At 44.5% G+C, this 18,249-nt stretch overlaps 1 protein-coding gene across 7 annotated transcripts in view; it reads left to right on the top strand.

Moving 5' to 3' along the window:
• The first annotated feature begins 1,517 nt into the window (after positions 1–1,517).
• Positions 1,518–18,249, top strand: part of CSNK1G3 (casein kinase 1 gamma 3) — a 212,900-nt gene continuing 196,168 nt past the window's right edge. For 4 of the 7 annotated variants that reach the window (XR_016312431.1, XM_089675247.1, XM_089675658.1 and 1 more), the window contains exon 1: positions 1,520–1,992. The gene's annotated coding sequence lies outside the window, so the exon portion shown is untranslated. Of the gene's footprint in view, positions 1,993–18,249 lie in introns of all 7 variants that reach the window. The other 3 variants (XM_089675348.1, XM_089675405.1, XM_089675488.1) reach the window with 3 other exon arrangements.

Consider the following 18,249-nt stretch of genomic DNA (forward strand, 5'->3'; position numbering starts at 1 on the left):
ACTGGTGTGGCAGTGATCAGGGGCACTGACTGATGGTAGTATGAAGAAAAAAAAAAAGATAACTTTGTTAAATTTTTTTCTTTTTTTCATATTGCACTATGATCAAAGTAGTATAAATGTTACCATAGTAACATTGTACTACTTTGGGGAAGTGATCAGTGTTTGTTTTTACACAATTTGATAGCAAATAATTTCTTTGCTGTAAGCAAGCATTTAACTGAATGAAATAGGTGCATTTTCTTTTTGTTGTGATTGGCCACAGCTAATCACATGACACCGATGGACTGTGACCAATCACAGCTAGACAGACTTGTATAGAATGGATGGCATGAAAGGAAACCATCCATTGTATACAACTGTCATGTGACCTGCTGTGATTGGTCAGAGCAGGTCACATGGTACTGGCAACAGGGCCAGTACACAGATGTCATCGCCTGTGTCTGATGTACATGCATGATCTGGGAAGAATGCTATATGCGGTCCTCCCGGAGGGACGAAGTGTTCGCCTGGCCGCCATATGCCAGGTGGCAACTGGTAAAAGTTAGGAGAGCAGCCTAGGATGACAACTCTGCTTCTTCATACATATAGCACCCTGTGGTGTCACCCCAAGACAGGAAGTGCATTACTTGCAGGCTCACAATGGGAAAGTAAAACAAAGATAATAACAATGCAGCCAGCACATATCAGGCCCTGTAAGGCGCTCTATATTCCAATGTGTACATGCTTTTAGGGCCCAGTCACACCTCATGCAGCGCAGTGCTCTTTTTCTACAAGAAAGCATGACAAGTGGGTTATATGGGTTCCAATGGCACAGTTCACACCAGCACAGAGCGTTCCAGTGCTTATCAGTTCTAGATTTAAAAACACTTCCTGCACAGTACTGGGGAAAAAAACAAACACACCGGCCCCCAGTACAGCGAGAACACAGGAAAAGCATCGTCTTGATGAACATAAAGATGTTGCAATTGAAATGACCCCAAAAAAGGAGGAATAGAAGAATATGAAATGCATCAAAAAAGCAACCGGTAGACACGCATCTTGAGGCCGGTTTTGTGGTGTGGCCCTTGGCACAGGAGCATGTACCGCACGGAGCAGACAGTGCGCGGGCTTCCCTGGCAGCTCTCTGGCAGCAGACACTTGATGAGCTCACATGTATTGACGCGCACATACAGCCCCATCCCCTATGAGGTGACTACCTCTACCCTGATCCTATTGGACAAGAGCAGCAACCCAATCCGACTCCGCCTTCCCTGGGGAATCCCTTTGATTGACGCAAATCGCTGACCAATCAGTGGACAAGAGCGGCAAATCCCGCCTTTCAGATTTGGCCAGAAGCAGAGCTCAGAAGACAGCTGCACTTTAAATAATTCCGTACAGTTCTTTCTATCCGCCTGTGCCCCGCCTCCCTACTTTCATCTCGTTTGCTGACGGGCCAAGGGCAGTGACGCCACCGAGAATTCCTGACTCTATTGGTCAGAGGTTCCGGGGAAATGGGCGGTACCTCCGGCTACTCCGCTTCACGCGACTTCTACCGCCACCTGGTGGAATGTCAGGGATGAAGAGAGGATCGGCGTCACGCAGCCGCTGCCTGTCCGGCTAGCCGGGGTATGGGCTGAGCGCAGCCTGGTACCGTCCAAGCCGCCCTGTGTGACTGTGTATGTGTGTGGTATCGCGGAAGAGGCGGGGCCCGCGGTGAGGAGGGGGCGGCTTCCGCTGCGCGTTCCCCTCTGACACGGAACATTTCCCTCCAGTGTAATGTGTGTGTGAGCGCCCTCCTCCTACTCCCTCCTCCTCCTCTGGCCATCTTTATTACATTCATTACCGCAAAGGAAGAGCGAGCCGGCCCTGCCTCTACCGAACACCACTGTCAGCCGATCACCTGCACTCGGTACCGGAGGGAGGAGAGGCGGCGCCGCCACCACCACAGGGCTCTACGTCAGCGGCGGGATCTCCGGCTATGATCTGGCCCGGACCTGTGATCTGACTTCCTAGGTGGGTGACTGATCGCGGGAGGGGGGGGGCAGGAAGTGGGGGAACCACTGGTGTCACCATCCCATCCATGCTGGTGCTCCCAGGAGCTAGGACCCTGGCAGATCACATAGGCCTGCTGGGGGCTGGGCACACATGGACAGGATGGGGGGGGGAGAGTCTGGTGGGGGTCACTGGCAGGTCATGATGCCTGCACTTCTATGCCCCCCCATGTCTGCTCCTCCACAGATCACCAGGACCTGCCAGCCATCACAGCTCCTACAATCACCAACAATGATGGCCCATAGATAGATCTCTCATCTACAGTCCGACAACAATCAGTAACAATGACGGCCCACACATAGATCCCTCATCTACAGTCCTCCAACAATCGGGAACAATGACAGCCCACACATAGATCCCGCATCTACAGTCCTGCACAATCGTGAACACTCATGGCTCACACATAGATCCCTCATCTACAGTCCTCCAACAATCGGGAACAATGGCATCCTACACATAGGACCCTCATCTACAGTCCTCCAACAATCGGGAACACTCAGGGCTCACACATAGATCCCTCATCTACAGTCCTCCAACAATCGGGAACACTGACGGCTCACACATAGATCCCTCATCTACAGTCCTCCAAGAATTGGGAACACTCATGGCTCACACATAGATCCCTCTTCTACAGTTCTGCAACAATCGGGAACACTCATGGCTCACACATAGATCCCTCATCTACAGTTCTGCAACAATCGGCAACACTCATGGCTCACACATAGATCCCTCATCTACAGTCCTCCAACAATCGGGAACAATGGCAGGCCACACATAGGTCCCTCATCTATCGTCCTCTCCTCCAAAAATCGGGAACACTGACGGCCCACACATAGATCCCTCATCTACAGTCCTCCAACAATTGGGAACACTTGTGGCCCACACATAGATCCCTCATCTACAGTCCTCCAACAATCGGGAACAATGGCAGCCCACACATAGGTCCCTCATCTACAGTCCTCCAACAATCGGGAACACTCATGGCTCACACATAGATCCCTCATCTACAGTCCTCCAACAATCGGGAACACTCATGGCCTACACATAGATCCATCATCTACAGTCCTGCAACAGTCAGGAACACTTATGGCTCACACATAGATCCCTCATCTACAGTCCTCCAACAATCGGGAACAATGGCAGCCCACACATAGGACCCTCATCTATAGTCCTCCAACAATCGGGAACACTGACGGCCCACACATATATTCAACAGGCCTCCAGTAATCGGGAACACTCATGGCCCACACATAGATCCCTCATCTACAGTCCTCCAACAATCGGGAACACTGGTGGCCCACACATAGATTCTACAGGCTTCCAACAATCGGGAACACTGATTGCCCACACATAGATCCCTCATCTACAGTCTGCCAACAATCATGGCCCATACATAGATCCCTCATCTACAGTCCGGCAAGAATCATGGCCCATACATAGATCCCTCATCTACAGTCCGGCAAGAATCATGGCCCATACATAGATCCCTTATCTACAGTCCTCCAACAATTGGGAACACTGGTGGCCCACACATAGATTCTACAGGCTTCCAACAATCGGGAACACTGATGGCCCACACATAGATCCCTCATCTACAGTCTGCCAACAATCATGGCCCATACATAGATCCCTCATCTACAGTCTGGCAAGAATCATGGCCCATACATAGATCCCTCATCTACAGTCCGGCAAGAATCATGGCCTACACATAGATCCCTCATCTACAGTCCGGCAAGAATCATGGCCTACACATAGATCCCTCATCTACAGGCCTCCAACAATCAGGAACACTGATGGCCCACACATAGATCCCTCATCCATAGACCACCAACAATCGGGAACAATGATGATCCACACATTGATCTCCTGTCTACAGTCCACCAGCTCTTACAATCAAGAACAATGAAAACCAACACATATATCTCACATCTATAGTCCACCAACTCCCACAGTCAGGATCAGTGATGGGTCTTACACACATCTCTTATCTACAGTCCACCAACTTTGATGGGCTGTAGTTCAGTGTTGAGGTTAACCACTCACTCATTGTAGTTAGTGAATGGACTGATCACAATTTGATTATACACTGGACATCTGAGACATGGGACAGTGTTGTGTCTGAATGTTGACCTTTTGTATCTATTTGCTGTCCTTCTAGTGGTGCTTTGTGCTCCTGTCAGTGGCTGACATTACTCCATCTGCTTACTGATGCTTGTTTATTGCTGAACAAAACTATTACTATGGAAATAAAGTGTCTATCCCTGACTTTCCATAAATTATGAAGAAAACAAACCATTTTTTAGATTTGGATGGAATTGTGAGCGGTTGGAACCACTGTTGGGTTTTTATCATTGTCCTTGTTTGGGTCCATTGCCACATCCACAAGTGGGACGTACAGTCGGGTAATTCTCTGCCAGGGAGTCACCACTACAGCTCGCTGCCTGCAGCCTGTCAAAATCAATGACAGGCTGAAACACAGAGCATATATGGCCAACGAGCAGTATTTGCATACAGAGATGTATGAGCTACCGCAGATGTAGACCCAAATGCCTCTCGCATGTGCATATATCTGCGTACAGACGATGCATACTTCAGCCTGGTATTGATTTTGATAGGCTGGAGGTATGCTGCATCTGTGACTCCCGGGCAGATATTTATAATTTAGATGTATACACCATATATCTGCAGGAAATTTTACTTTGACACTTTTGATAACTAATGCCACTGGGGATAAAAGTAATGAGAAATATCCACTTACAAGTAGTCATCAGAACAGGAATTGTTGGAAAATCTTCCAGTGGGGACACTTGTTCCTCGGACAGCTGTCAAAGAGAGGATTTCCCATATACTGCAAAAATATTCTCTCGCTTCCTGTTGTGTCTACAGGACAGGCAGTGATCAGAAATCTGCCTTAAGAGATTCAGATGACAAAATTACCTGACCAGTTTTTTCTCCACTTTTTCTGAAAAGTGGAGAAAAAAATGTTTGCCGTTAAATATATTTTAACAGAACGTTTAGTGTTCGTTCTGATATTTAACATTGTGTATTGTAGACTTGACAAATGCCGGCTTGGCCTTAGGCTTCATGCACACTGGGGCTTTTAAACACTTTTCTCCTACCAGGAGAGCAGCAGCTTCAAAAACACACCTAAGCTGCATTTTTTGCCAATGTTTTTAGGTGTGTCATTATCTTGGACGTTTGTCATTGGCCAGAATATTAATTTATTGTGACCATTGAAATGAAAACATGCTCAAGTGCTAAATGCACTTAACTTTTACAATGCACTGGAGGGACGGGCGCTGCTCAAGACTGACCATGAGAGTCAGATGTATAGGATGGCCTCAGCTGCCGCTCTGGGTTGGTGTTGAGCAGCGTCCGTCCCTCCATTATACCGGAATTGCTGGAACTACTTTGGGATGCTACACCCTTCTTTCCTTATGCTGGCGGAGTGACCTCTCAGTTCCAGCTTGGAGAGACACCATAAAAAGGTTTCTCTATGCGCCTAGCGCTTTGTCGCATTTAGACACGTTTACTTGCGTTAGTGGTTTTTTTTTTTTCTTTTTTTTTTGTTTTTGTTTTTTTCTGCCAAAATGCTCCTCTCTTGAACACACAAATTTATGTTTTTTTTTTTCTGCCTCTAAACGCCCCTGCCTCCTGTAGATGCCTATAGTGTGCATGAACACATAGGCTAATATGGAGGGTTGTTTGAGACAGGGAAAAAAAAAAGTCAAAGTCAAAAACGAGCTGAAAAACAAAAAACACCTGTTTGTTTTTACCAAAGTGTGCATGAGTCCATAAAGGCTAAGTTCACCTTTTGAAAAAAATAAATAAATGCGTGTTTTTTTGCAGGTAAATAATGTGTTTTATTTATTTGTTTTTCTATGAAACCAGCAGAGCATTGCACCTGCAAACAGCAGAGCAGCGCAATGTTAGGCTCCTGCAGACTCTCAGGATAGCTGTTACACATACCTCCCATACAGGCAGGCAGTCGAGAGCAGGAAAATTGAACCCCGCACAGTGGTGCAGATTGTGACAACAGGTGTGGGGAGAAGATCCCTCGCCTTTTGTAATTGGGGAGAGGGGGTGCACATGCTGAACATGTTAAACCCTAAATACAGGTGTAACATGTTCAGAGAGGTGAACTTAGCTTTTAACTGCTTCAGCTATGGAGGGTTTTACCCCCCCATAACCAGGTAATTTTTTTTTTTTTTTTTTTTGCTGTTCAGCGCTGTGCTGCTTTAACTGGTAATTATGTGGTCATGCAACACTACCCAAACAAAATTTATATAATTTTTTCACACATATGGAGTTTTCTTTTGGTGATATTTGGCCATCACTGGGTTTTTTTTATTGTATAAATAAAAAAATATTGACAATTTTGAAAAAAAAATTTTTTTTTTACCTTTTTCCTATAAAACACTCAATTAAAAAAAACAAAAACAAATTTCTTCATAAATTTAGGCCATAATGTATTTTGCTACATGTCTTTGGTAAAATGAATCCCAATAAGTGTATATTGATTGGTTTGCGTGAAAGTTATAGCATCTGAAAACTATGGTGTATATATAATGGAATTTTTATTTATTTGTATTCTATTAATGGCGATGATCCGCAACTTATAGTGGGACTGTGATAGTGCAGTGGGCAATCTTACACTAACTGACACTTGGTGGGGACTGACTAACTGCCACTGACTTCTACTGTAACACTAATACAATGATCAGTGATATTATACATTGTCACTGCACTAATGACACAGGCTGGGAGGGGGTTACAGTCTTAGGTTACCAAGGGGTTGTGTGTTAATTTGTGTAATGTTTGCTGCTTTTTAATAAATAGCTGTTTCTTCTCCCTGTTTTGCAGGGAGATGAAACAGATTGTTCCCTCTGTATAGAGCCTGAGCCTGCTGACAAACTCCCGTTGGAGTCGGCGGGTGGGGGCGTGCATGCATGGTACCCAGAAAAGGCTAGCAATGTACAGGTACGTTGCTGTTCCTGTAAGGGCCGCCTATCCGCAGTACATTGCGGCCGAGCAGTCTGCAAGTGGTTAAAGCATAGGTGCAGCCAACCTTTTTGTAGTTTTACAGAGTAGGTAAAAGTTAAAATCTGTCATATATTTTTTTTTTTTTCTTTGCCACCTCTATCCTGTTGAGAATTTATATACACTTCCAGTGCTGCAAAGGAAACAGAATGCGAGAGGAAATAATAACTATGAAGTGAGGGGGCACAGGTGTCTCCATTGGCAGATTTATACTTATGGCTTGTCCTGGAACTCTCTGGCCCTGTACACACTTGTGTATTGGCACTGTGAGGAGAATTGTGCAAGTTTGCCTGTGATTCCAGAATCGCAGCAAAATGTGTGACAAGCTTGCAGTGACTTTAGTTCTCAACTGCAGCCTAAACAACGTGATTTTTGCTGCGATTGTCTTGTGAAAATGGAGGCAAAAGATGCAACGGCAAACTTGCTTCAGTAACAGTTGTTACCAGAACAAAAAAAAGGGGTAGATAGCAAAAATAAAACAGAACCTGGCAAGGGGTTCTAAGCCTTACCTGCTATATTCATAGCACACAAATATATTCACTGCTAAAAAAAAAAGGACCACTTCTTAATCAGAGTATAGCATCAAGTCAATGAAACTCCTGGGATATTGATCTGGTCAGTTAAGTAGCAGAGGGGGTTGTTAATCAGTTTCAGCTGCTTTGGTGTTAATGAAATTAAGAACAGGGGCACTAGATGGGCAACAGTAAGACGATCCCCAAAACAGGAATGGTTTTACAGGTGGAGGCCACTGACCTTTTTTTCCCTACTCATCTTTTCTGACTGTTTTTCACTAGTTTTGCATTTGGCTAGGGTCAGTGTCACTACTGTTAGCGTGAGGAGATACCTGGACCCTACAGAGGTTGCACAGGCAGTCCAACTCCTTCAGGATGGCACTTCAATATGTGCCATTGGCAGAAGGTTTGCTGTGTCTCCCAGCACAGTCTCAAGAGCATGGATGAGATTCCAGGAGACAGGCAGTTACTGTAGGAGAGCTGGACAGGGCTGTAGAAGGTCCTTAACCCATCAGCAGGATCGGTATCTGCTCCTTTGTGCAAGGAGGAACAAGATGATCACTGCCAGACCCCTACAAAATGACCTCCAGCAGGCCACTGGTGTGAATGTCCCTGACCAAACAATCAGAAACAGACTTCATGAGGGTGGCCTGACATCCTTTAGTGGGCCCTGTGCTTACTGTCCAGCACCATAGAGCTCGATTGGCATTTGCCATTGAACACCAGAATTGACAGGTCTGCCACTGGCTCCCTGTGCTTTTCACAGATGAGAGCAGGTTCACCCTGAGCTTATGAGAGACGTGAAAGGGTCTGGAGAAGCCGTGGAGAATGTTATGCTGCCTGTAACATCGTTCAATATGACTGTTTTGGTGGTTTGTTAGTGGGTGTCTGGAGAGGCATATCCATGGAGGGGCAGACAGACCTCTACAGGCTAGACCAGGGGTGGGCAAACTTTTTGACTTGAGGGCCGCAATGGGTTCATATATTGGACCCGGGGGCCGGACCAAGAGTAGATGAATGATGTGTATGTGTCATCCATAGTAAGTATAGTAATTAATCCCCCATATAGTAATTCATCCCCCATAGTAATTCATCCCCCATATAGTAATTCGTCCCCCATATAGTAATTCGTCCCCCATATAGTAATTCGTCCCCCATATAGCAATTCATCCCCCATAGTAATTCATCCCCCCATATAGTAATTCATCCCCCCATATAGTAATTCGTCCCCCATAGCAATTCATCCCCCATATAGCAATTCATCCCCCATATAGCAATTCAACCCCCCATATAGCAATTCATCCCCCCACATAACAATTCATCCCCCCACATAGTAATTCATCCCCCACATAGTAATTCATCCCCCACATAGTAATTCATTCCCCATATTAATTCATCCCCCATATTAAGTCCCCAAGTCCCCCCTGTGTCAATTCACTTACCTTTGCTCCGCGCGTTCCTCTTGTTCCTCTTGTTCCTGCGCCGTTCGGTGTAGCATGAAAATCTGTCTCCTATGAGGATCTGTCCCCCTCGACGTATCTGCGCATGTGCCAGTTTCAGGCATTAGCAGCCGATCGGCGATCTCCAGCACATGCGCAGATACGTCGAGGGGGGACAGATCCTCATAGGAAACAGGGCGGACTGTGAGAGGAGCCTAGCGGGAGCCTAGCTCCGCGGGCCGGATTAAAAGGTCCGCCGGGCCGTAGTTTGCCCATTGCTGGGCTAGACAATGGCACCCTGACTGCCATTAGGTACCGGGATGAAATCCTTGGACCCATTGTCAGACCCTACGCTGGTTCAGTGGGTCCTGGGTTCCGCCTGGTGCACGACAATTCCCGGCCTCATGTGGCGAGAGTATGCAGGCAGTACCTGGAGGATGAAGGCATTGATAACATTGAATGGCCCCCACACTCGCCTGAACTAAATCCAATAGAACACCTCCTGAGATATGTTTCAGTCCATCTGACACCGCCAGGTTGCACCTCAGACTGTCCAGGAGCTCAGTGATGCCCTGGTCCAGATCTGGGAGGAAATACCCCAGGACACCATCTGTTGTCTCATTAGGAGCATGCCCCGATGTTTTCAGGCATGCATACAAGCACGTTGGGGCCATACAAACTACAGAGGACCATTTTGAGTTGCTGCAATATAATTTCAGCAAGATGGACTAGCCTGATGGATAATTTTTTCACTTAGATTTTTGGGGTGTCTTTGAATTCAGTCCTATGTAGGTTGATAGTTCAGGTGTGGTACCGTGATAGATTGCACAGGTGCCAACCTATCACAAGTCCATCCGTGAAATTTCCTTGCTACTAAATATTCCACGGTCAACTGTTAGTGGTATTATGACAAAGTGGAAGCAACTGGGAACAACAGCAACTCAGCCATGAAGTGGTAGGCCACGTAAAATGACAGAGCGGGGTCAGCGCATGCTGAAGGGAACAGTGCACAGAAGTCACCAACTGTCTGCAGAGTCAATAGCTAAAGACCTCCAAACTTCGTGTGCCTTTCATATTACTACAACAGTGCGTAGAGTGCTTCATGGAATGGGTTTCCATGGCTGAGCAGCTGCATCCAAGCCTTACATCACCAAGTACAATGCAAAGCGTTGGATGCAGTGGTGTAAAGCAAGCCACTACTGGACTCTAGAGCAGTGGAGATGTGTTCTCTAGAGTGATGAATCACACTTCTCTGGCAATCCAATGGACATGTGTGGGTTTGGCAGTTGCCAGGAAACGGTACTTGCCTGACTGCATTGTGCCAAGTGTAAAGTTTGGTAGACGGGGGATTATGTCGTGGGGTTGTTTTTCAGGGGTTGGGCTTGGCCCCTTAGTTGCAGTAAAAGGAACTCTTAAGGTGTCAGCATACCAAGACATTTTGGACAATTTCATGCTTCCAACTTTGAGGGAACAGTTTGGGGATGGCCCCTTCCTGTTCCAACATGACTGCTCACCAGTGCACAAGGCAAGGTCCATAAAGATATGGATGAGCGAGTTTGGGGTGGAGGAACTTGACTGGCCTGCACAGAGTCCTGACCTCAACCCGACAGAACACCTTTGGGATGAATTAAAGAGGAGACTGCGAGCCAGGCCTTCTCGTCCGTTATTAGTGCCTGACCTCTTAAATGTGCTTCTGGAAGAATGGTCAAACATTCCCATAGACACACTCCTAAATCTTGTGGACAGCCTTCTCAGAAGAGTTGAATCTGTTATAGCTGCAAAGGGTGGGCCAGCTCAATATTGAACCCTACGGATTAAGACTGGGATGCCATTAAAGTTCATGTGTGTGTAAAGGCAGGTGGCCCAATACTTTTGGCAATATAGTGTGTACAAACTTTAGCCCCCAACCACCAGCTTCTGCCAGCTCTTTCACCACTTGTTTACGAGGCACTTATAACCCCTTCCTGCCCAGGCCAATTTTCAGCTCTGTCGCACTTTGAATGACAATTGCGCGGTCATGCAATACTGCACCCATATGAAATTCTTATTTTTTTCACACAAATAGAGCTTTCTTTTGGTGGTATTTACTCGCCACTGGGTGTTTTATTTTTTGAGCTATAAACAAGTGCTGGGCACTGGTGGGTGGCAGTGCTGGGCACCGATCATCAGGGCGCTGATCATCAGTGCCCTGATGATTGGTGCCGATCTGCCCTCTGAGAACTGCCGGTTCTCGGCAGTACTTTCCTCACGCTGTGACAGCGTGAGGAAAGTGCAACCGATAACCGGCAGTTGCATTTCCTGGTGATCAGTGTGTCATTGGACACCGCTGATCACGTGGTAAAAGGCTGCTGTGATTGGCCTTTTACCATACCACGTGATCAGCTGTTTCCGTAGGACACAGTGATCACGGAGATCGCCGGGGGCGCACAGGAGAGCGCGTTCTGGGAGGACGTCATATGACGCCCACCCAGAACTGGCCGGCCGCAGTGAAACCATCATTCGGCTATCTGCAGTCGGCAAGGTTCTTTAACCTCTTGGCACAGGCCGCACTCAAATGTGCGGCCTCCTGGCATCTGGGCCTTGACGCCGAGGAGCCGCACATTTACGTGCAATCAAGGAAAACGTGTGCTGAGAGCGCGCTCCCAGCACACATTTCCGGTACTCACGGGAAGGTCCCGATCTCCTCTTTCGATCGGGACCTTTACCGATCATGTGACAGTGACAGCAAATCATGGTGGTCACATGACCCTAAAACCCTGTCTGCCTCCCGGCTTCTGAAACCCTTAAAGGGCTATAGACCAGGTAGGCTTGCTTCCAATCTTGCATTCAGTGTGATTGGCTGCTACAGTGGTCATGTGATTTGGGGCCCGTCCTACTGGCTCTAGATTGTAAACAATGACCGGGAGCTGTCAGTCACAGCACTAGGCACAGTGAGTGTTTTTCGAAGCACAGAACAGTGGCACATATATGTGGTACCACAGCGTTACAGGCCACCACTGTGCTGCCACATAAAGATGTGTATGGCCATTGGCAACAGGTGAATTATGTTTATTGCATTGTAATATGATGAGGCCAAGTTTACCTTTCCAAGTTTAACTTTTTAAAAATTAAAAAAAACCCAAAAACGGGCAGACTGGATGGATTACTCTTCTTTTTCTGCCGTCACTTTTCTATGTTTCTATGTAGTGCTCAGACACTTTATTTACCTGTCTTTGTTTCCATCTTGTCAATGGCTGTGACATCATCAGTCCTGTTAAGTCACAATGTTATCAGCTTGTTGTCATGTATTGTCTGTTGATGGGTGTCCATGAGCTACACAAGTGCCTTGATGACTAAGATGTTTTCCATGGCGAATATTATATATTACATATATTGCGTCATATTGTATTCTATTTCTGTGCTTTGTTTGGCATAACAGGAGGAGGTTTGATGTAAGACCTCTTGGCTGTTGGCGTTTGTTCAGCTTTAAAGAGCATGCTAGGAAATTCTCAATTATGCATACTGTTTAGCTCAAAAAGGGGGGATTTTGATAAAATCCTAGTACCATGGTTATTTTTTGGACACAGTTATTACTTGCTTGTTAGTCATCTTTACATTCTACTATACAGTACTTTGTTGTATTTGGTTTAATGTTTTTTTTTTTTTTTTATTAACCACTTCCAGACCGGACACTTTTACCCCCTTCCTGACCAGGGCAATTTTCAGCTTTTAGCGCTATCACACTTTGAATGACAATTGCGCGATCATGCAACACTGTACCCAAATGAATTTTTTACCATTTTTTTGAGATAGATAAAGCTTTATTTTGGTGGTATTTATTCACCACTGGGATTTGTATTTTTTTTGCTATGTAAATGAAATGTCCAAAAATTTTGAAAAGTGTTTTTTTTATAAAATTTTGCAAATAAATAATATTTCATCATAAATCTTAGCCAAAATTTATTCCGTTATCTTTTTAGTAAAAAAAAAAAATCCAAATTAGTTTATAAGCAAAAATTATAATTTTTAAACATTTTTTTTTACATTTTTATTTTATTTTTTTATATATTTTTTTTTTACATACTGTCACCCTAGCAGTACAGTGTCACCATGGTGACACTGTACTACTTGTGAGGGGTGATGAAGATTTTTTTTTTTTTTCTTTACACTGATTGCTTTTACACCCATATAGGATGTAAAAGCAATCATTTCTCTTTCTCTCTGTGTGCATTCTTGCACTCATTGAGAAGAACTGAGTGAGCTGTGATTGGTCACAGCTTGTCACATGGTACAAGGCTTTTGTGAATAGCCTTGTACCATGTGACCTCTGTGATCATTCACAGATTTCACACATAGTAAGCAATGATGTCAGAAGTGACATCTTGCTTACTACTTTGCATGTGATCACTGATTGGCCAATCAGTGATCACATGATCGGGACCTCGTACAGAGGTCCCGTCCGACGATCGGTGTTTCACTGTGTCCGGAGGACACAGCGGGCACAGGATCGCGGTGCTGCACGCTCCCAGGGAGCGCGCACAAGCAGGGTGCGGGGAGGCCGTTTATAGACGGCCACCCGACCCTGCAGTGCCACCGTCCGGCCGTTTATATACAACGGCCGGTCGGGAAGTGGTTAACCACTTACCGTTCGCCCTATAGCAGGAATACTGCTATATTCCCGATTGGCAGCCCACGAATTCTGTAGCACCCGTACTTCCCCCATTCACTGCCCTACCTGGAATTCATGTTTGGTATCTGTTTACTCGGCATACCATCATCTTTTATATTTTACCAAATAAATGGCCACTATATTGTGTTTTTGTGCAATAAAAGTAAAAAAATTGTATTTTTAAAAAAGAAAATTGTATTTAAAAAATCGCTGCGCGAGTGCTATGTGACATAAACAATTGCAGCACCCACCATTTTATTCACTAGGTTGTCTGCTTTAAAACAATATAATGTTTGGGGGTTCAAAGTAATTTCCTAGCAAAAAATGCATTTTTTTTTTCATGTGACAAAAAGTGTCAGAAAAGGCTTGGTGTTCAGGTGGTTAGAGTAATGTGTAGCATGAATTTCTAATGCTGGGCATAAAATTACCCCTTTTTGGAAAGTAGACACCGCAAACAATTTGCTGTGAGGCATGTTGTCAATACAAGAATTTATTTTTTTACCACAAGTTTTTGGAAAATGACAAAAAAAATTTTTTATTTTTTTGTACACAAAATTGTCACTTAAATGATTTATTGCTCACACATGCCATGGGTATATGTGGAATTACTCCCCAAAATACATTCGGCTACTTCTCCCGAGTATGGGGGTACCACATATGAGAGACGTTTTGTCAGTCTAGCCAAGTACAGGACCCCAAAATCCAATAAGCACCTTCAGGCTTTTAAAGGAATTATGTACTCATTACACTTCCTGACTACCTATTATAGTTTCGGAGGCCCTGAAATGCCAGGATAGCACCAACCCCCCTCAAATGACCCCTTTTTGGAAAGTAGATACCCCAAGGAATTTGATAAGCATGGTGAGTATTTTGCAGATCTCGTTTGTTGCCACAAGTTTTTGGAAAATGAAGAAAGAGAAAAAAAACAACATTTTTTCCTTTTTTTTTAATATATATTTCAAAACCTTGTGAGAAAAAAATGAGATCTGCAAAATACTCACCACGCCTCTTTTTAAATTCCTTGGGGTGTCTACTTTCCAAAAAGAGGTGATTTGGGCGGGGGGTGTTGGTGTTATCCTGGCATGTCAGGGCCTCCGGAACTGTGATAGGTAGTGAGGAAGTGAAATGAGGAAGTTATGCACCTTCAGGCTTTCAAAGTGGTCATTGGATTTCAGGCTCCTGTATGTGGCTAGGCTCCCAAAACATCTCACATGTGGTATCCCAATACTTGGTAGAAGTAGCGGAATGTGTTTTGGGGTGTAATTCCACATATACCCATGCCTTGTGTGATCAATATATAATTTGACAACTTTGTGGGGAAAAAAAAATCTTCCATGGACTCAATATCCCTCTCAGCAGATAGCTTGGGGTGTCTACTTTCTGAAAAGGGGTCATTTGGGGGTGTTTGTAGTGTTTTGGTATTTTAGCACCTCAAGAAATGTGATGAGCAGTCAGAAAGTAAATTCCATTATCTATACCGGGTGTTGGCAACCCGCGGCTCCAGAGGCGCATGCGGCTCTTTCACCTTGGCTGCGGCTCCGGAGCACACTGCCCACCAGGTGACAGGCAATAGGGCAGCAATGGGCAAACTACGGCCCGGCGGACCTTTTAATCCGGCCCGTGGAGCTAGGCTCCCGCTAGGCTCCTCTCACAGTCCGCCCTGAAGACCGGTGTAGCATGAAAATCTGTCTTCTATGAGGATCTGTCCCCCTCGACGTATCTGCGCATGTGCCGGAGAGCGCCGATCGGCTGCTAATGCCTGAAACTGGCACATGCGCAGATACGTCGAGGGGGACAGATCCTCATAGGAGACAGATTTTCATGCTACACCGGAACGGCGCGGGAACACGGAGAGAGGAACGCGCAGAGCAAAGGTAAGTGAATTGACACAGGGGGGACTTGGGGACTTAATATGGGGGATGAATTAATATGGGGGATGAATTACTATATGGGGGATGAATTACTATATGGGGGATGAATTACTATATGGGGGATGAATTACTATATGGGGGATGAATTACTATATGGGGGATGTATTTTCAGTTTTAAAAATGTGGCTCTCAAAATAAATTTCAATCGTGGTTTTGGCGAGATTTGGCTCAGTTGAAAAAAAAGGTTGCCCACCACTGACCTAAGGCTATGATTGTGATTATGACGATACACTGTGGCCCTGATTAACCCTTTGCTTACTGGGCCCTTAAACCCCCTTCATAACCAGAGCGGTTTTTGCAATATATGCAGTGTCGGATTTGTTTTAAATGTTGCAATGGTTTTGCGGCTCCCAGTCTTTTTTTCCCTCTTGGAAATGGGTCCAAGTGGCTCTTTATGTCTTAAAGGTTGCAGACCCCTGATCTATACCATAGTTTGTAGACGCTATAACTTTCACACAAAGCAATCAATATACACTTATTGGGATTTTGTTTTTACCAACAACATGTAGCAGAATGCTTTTTGGCCTAAGTTTATGACGAAATTTGATTTTTTTTGGATATTTCTTATGACAGAAATGAGAAAATCATAGTTTTTTTTTTTTTTTTATAGCGCGATAAATAAAAAGCGCACAGTTGATCAAATACCACTGAAAAAAGCTCTATTTGTGTGAAAAAAGGACATACATTTAATTTATGTACAGCATTGCATGACTGCGCAATTGTCAGTTAAATTAGTGAAGCATTGTATAGCACAAAATGGTGAAAATTGCAGTATCTATACCATAGTTTGTAGATGCTAGAACTTTCACACAAAGCAATCAATATACACTTATTGGGATTTTTTTTTTTACCAAAAGCATGTAGCAAAATACATTTTGGCCTAAATTTATGACTATATTTGAGTTTACTATATATTTGCTATAGCCGAAAGTAAAAAATATGTTTTTTTTTCTCAATTTTTGGTCTTTTTTTGTTTATAGTGCAAAAAATAAAAAGCTTTATTTGTGTGAAAAAAAGGACGTCAATTTCGTTTTGGGTACAGCATTACATGACCGCGCAATTACCAGTTGAAATAGTGCAGCGCCAAATAGGAAACAGAGGCCTGGTCAGGAAGGGGGGGGGGGTAAATCCACAGGATGGCAAGTAGTTAAGATAGCAAATCTATGACACTGACTGGAATAGCAACACTTACTAGGCTCTCTCTGTGGTGTTCATCAGATCCCTGGGGTTTTATTGCTGTGTGTGTCCCCGCTGAGATTTACCTTATCTGTTAGGCCTAAGGGCAGTTCCCATAAGGGCTGAAAATGGGGACACCTGTTCCACTGATATGGTCTTCAAGGAGAATTCCTCCCTTTCTAGAGATTTCTACGCACTTCCTGTTGTTTCAATGGTATAATTGCAGGGAAATTTCCACAGAGAGCAAAAATAAAATAGCTGATCTCATAGCAAAAAGCTAAATAAGCAGATTAAACCCATCCATGGGAATACTAGGTGCAACATGTTAACTATCTGATCTAACAAGCCCATTTGAACACCTGGGTTTCTAATACCTATTTCACAAGCTGCAATGTTACAGCCATCAAATGTCAGTGTTTTTAAAAGCGACGTATGGGAATAAAAAAGTCATAGTCGCCTAGCTGGCTGCAGCCCCGATTCCAGCTGTAGCTGTCCCCTGCCACCTATAAGACTGGGGACTGAGCAATTAAAGGATAAGATCACCTTTCATAACATGTTACACCCATATTCATGGAGTAACATGTTACTATCAGACCTGCCCCTTGATCCCCGATTTGACAGCTAGTGGGGGATCTTCTCCCCCCTCCCTAGCTGTCAAAAAAAGTGGCTGTGCGGAGCTCCGCCCACGTCACTCATTCAGAGTCTCCTGTGAATGAGAGACTACAAGTCCTGACAGCCTTAGCAGCTGTCAGCTTGTAGTCCTCGATGAACTGTGGAGCACAGTGGTAGTTCATTCTTGCTGTCAGTATTTCTGCTTGCTCATACATCTCAGACGAGCAAGCAGATATATTTACAGATCTGCAGGAGACCTGCATGGCACCAGGAATCTGGGGCAATGGTTTACAGGCTCCTGTAGACAAAAATAATAAATGCACATTTTTCTACCTGCAATAAAAGTGCATCTATTATTTTTTTCTAAAAGATGAACTTTTCCTTTAACCGCTTCAATACCGGGCACCTTTACCCCCTTCCTGCCCAGGCCATTTTTCAGGTTTCAGCGCTCTCACACTTTGACAATTGCGCGGTCATACAACATTGTACCCAAACTAAATTTTTATCATTTTCTTCACACAACTAGAGCTTTCTTTTGGTGGTATTTAATCACCGCTGGGGTTTTTATTTTTTGCTAAATTAACAAAAACAGACTGCAAACTTTTATAACAGAAACAAAGAAAAATTTGTTTTTTTTTCAAAATTTTCAAAGAATTGTTCTTCATAAATTTAGGCCGAGTTGTATTCTGCTACATGTTTTTGGTGAAAATAACCCAAATTAGGATCTATTTTTTAGTTTGTAGGAAAGTTATAGAGTTCACAAACTATGGGATAGATCTGAAAATGTATCAATCCTGAAGTACTGACAACCAATCTATTTTCTTGAGGTCCAAGAATGTCAGAACAGTACAGATATCCCC

This window comes from Staurois parvus, unplaced genomic scaffold, assembly GCF_062004578.1.
Source record: "Staurois parvus isolate SC_StPar_1 unplaced genomic scaffold, SC_StPar_1.0 ptg000004l, whole genome shotgun sequence".
Taxonomy (NCBI): Eukaryota; Metazoa; Chordata; class Amphibia; order Anura; family Ranidae; genus Staurois; species Staurois parvus.